Source organism: Pinus tabuliformis, chromosome J, assembly GCF_031772625.1.
Source record: "Pinus tabuliformis cultivar Carrire ecotype Pingquan chromosome J, CPIR1, whole genome shotgun sequence".
NCBI lineage: Eukaryota > Viridiplantae > Streptophyta > Pinopsida > Pinales > Pinaceae > Pinus > Pinus tabuliformis.
In genome coordinates, this window is record NC_142295.1 from 67,986,413 (window position 1) to 67,989,650 (window position 3,238).

The 3,238-nt window shown below is 37.3% G+C and overlaps 1 long non-coding RNA gene across 1 annotated transcript; it reads right to left on the reverse strand.

Annotated features, from left to right (window-relative positions):
• Nucleotides 1-1,389: 1,389 nt before the first annotated feature.
• LOC149225545 (uncharacterized) lies at nt 1,390-2,137 on the reverse strand. The gene is made up of 4 exons (XR_016246968.1): nt 2,060-2,137; nt 1,836-1,895; nt 1,693-1,739; nt 1,390-1,559 (listed from the first exon to the last, which is right to left on the reverse strand). It is a non-coding gene; the product is annotated as an uncharacterized LOC149225545 (long non-coding RNA).
• Nucleotides 2,138-3,238: the final 1,101 nt, after the last annotated feature.

Here is a 3,238-nt window from a genome sequence, read left to right on the forward strand (position 1 = left end):
TGATGCAACTTTATTTGTCAAGAAAGTTGGCAAAAAAGTTGTATATCTTGTGGTATATGTAAATGATCTTTTGATGACAGGGAAAACTGAAAGCTACATTGCATCCATAAAGAAGGAATTGGGGAAAAGTTTTGAAATGACTAATTTGGGCTATGTTCATTACTATCTTGGCATTGAAGTAACCCAACATCCGAAGTCCATAATTATTTCTCAAAAGAAATACATTGGAGATCTATTGAATAGGTTTGGCATGACAGAGTGCAATCCTCTTACTACTCCAATGGAACAAAACTTAAAGCTCACATCTATTGAAGGAAGAGAATTTGAGGATGCAACAAAGTATAGACAGCTTGTAGGAAGTCTCAATTACCTAACTAATACCAGACCAGAAATTTTATTTTTTGTTGGAATCCTCTCCATGTTTATGCAAAAGCCTTGTGAGGGACATTGGTCTGCTACAAAAAGAGTTCTAAGGTACTTAAAGGGAACTCAAGACTTTGGAATCAAGTATACACAAGTGGATGACTTCAACTTGATTGGATACTCTGATTCAGACTTCGATGGAGACAAAGAAACTGGGGTATCTACTTCAGGATATGCTATGAGTCTTGGATCAGGAGCTGTCTCCTAGAGATCACGCAAACAATCAGTTCCAGTAGATTCCACAAGAGAAGCAGAATACATGGCAGTAGCTGAAGCAACAAAAGAAATTGTGTGGCTCAGGAAAATTCTTGAATATTTGCAGGTAAAACAAGTACAATCAACTCCACTCATGATTGAAAATACCTCTGCAATAAATTTGGCCAAGAACCCAAAGTTCCATGATCGAACAAAGCACATCAATACTAAATATCATCTGATTCGACATCATGTTGAGGCCGAAACAATCCATCTCCGTAATTGTTCCACAAATGAGCAAACTGCAGAAATCTTCACCAAAGCGCTTGGAAGAGAAAAGCTTGAACGATTCAGAATGATGCTTGGACTCACCAACATCCCTTCAGATTAAGGGGGGAAATGTTGACACCTAATTTTTGTGATTGGGTGAATATATGTAAATAGATAAATAAGAAATATGAACAGTCATCAGGAGATGAACTGAACAGTCTCTCCCTCATGTATATAATGAATACCTACCTGATGGAATAATATACACAAATCATTTTTGCCTTATGAAGTTACTGCCTGGCCTGACAATATATACACACACTTATCTAATCTTTGACAACATTCAATAATCCACCACAAAAAGATGGGGATATTTGAATCTCTCCTACCTTTGGACAGCACCGAACAACCCACAGAAATATGAGGATCTTCGATGATCTGATGGATAGATTCAAACTAGCATGCTATCTACATGTTTAATAATAATAAGAATAAGAGCAATAAATAGTGCATGATATACTGATGTGTCCACAGTACTGTAAGATACACAATATAAATATATACAATCAAAAGAGAGTCATCTTCATCATTCTCCTCTCTATTCAGGGGTGAGGCCTCCTTTTCCACAGTTGGGGCAACTCAACAGGCCAAAGCCTTGGCATTCATAGCACCTGCAAAGCACAGTACAGTGTTCATGCAATGTGGCCATAAGAAACCAACGTATAAAACCCCAAAAGGAATACCAATTCAGAGAATTTAGAAGGAAAAAAAAACAAAGAGAAAAAAGGATATTTGGGTACTCACTTCCACCTCTCAAACATATTCCCATTCTTCTTATTTTTACCAGTTCCCTGCATTATGAATGAATATTTCATTGGCAATCCTCCTCACAAACACAAATAAGTAAATGCATAAACAAATAAATTTTCAATATTCACAGCTAGCACCTTGCAGCCTGGGCATTCAATGGCTCCTTTTCCACTGCATTTGCCACACCCTCTTGCAACCTGCCAACCACAAATTTCATTTACAGCCCTCATGGTTTTAACATATTTCAAAGAAACCCAAATAGGAAAAACCAGGAAAAACGAACAAATGAAAACTAATCATTGAGAACTGCATAATTTAGACCAATTTCAATCACAGAAAACTAAAGGCTAGGGTTTTGTACCATTTTCAATCCAGGGATTCTTCGCAATACTGAAGTGATAGGAGATATTCTAGCAGGTCTGGCTCTCTGCAAAGTTGATGGGGTGCTCCAGCTGCCTGTCTTCCTGCTATCAGAGCGAGGCAACAGAGTTGTTGAAACCAATGGAAACAAGGATGGGCGATGGGTCGTTGTCCAGAAGCACAAATTCATATTTGCTAACGCAAAAGCTCACTTCAAACTCTCAACTTTCAAAGATAATACCCTACTCTCAGAATTTTAACATGTGTGTAGTTTTATGGAGATTTTTGAGAAAAGGATATGTAGGGCACTGATACAACTGACTCACAAACTATAATGTCTATCATTTACTCACCGGAAGAAAGGAAAGCTTAGGAAAAGAAATGATAACCAGAACCACCGCAATCGCAATAAGCACTGAACTCGTCTGGACGCTCATGCTGAGCAAAGAAACTATAACCGACCAAAGGTTCTTTCAAGTTCAACAAAATATGGCAGCGCGGGTTCTGAGATTCAAAATTCCAATCTCGAGCGCCACTATACAATTCAAAATTTGGTGGCAATTGATATCCGATGGTATGGGGAATGGATAGCATATGATACACGACATGCCATGATACACATGCCACTCGTTTCAATGGGCATCAATACAAACAACGAGATGGATGATTACATCATGAATATCTCCATCACTATTAACCAGAAAGTGTGTGCCTGAAAATTAAATAGATGTCAGAGTGTCCGTGCCTTGAGGTCCATAAGGAGTGTATTAATGGATCAATAGATTTCGAAATAGCTCTTGCTGTCGTAGAAGGCTGACCTCTCGTCACCTTCCTCTCCATCTCTTCTACTTAACCGTACTTCAAGTGCAGTAGAAAGGTGATAAAAATGAAGTGTGTGGTTCTTATTGTTTTAATATGCAAAGTGTATGCACGTCCTCTAGTTTAACAATGCATAAATAACTTAGTCTTTTAATTTTCAGTGCTAGTGACCATTTAAAACAACGTTGCAAATGTTGCTTTTTGACCTAGGCCTATATGTGATATGTATTATTCACATATATGTATTATTATGGTAACTTGATATAAATAATAATATTAATTTTGGATTATGTGGTTAACGAGTGTATTTTAATTAATAATATTGTTGGAGATATTGATTCTTACTTGTCTTGTGGTTAAT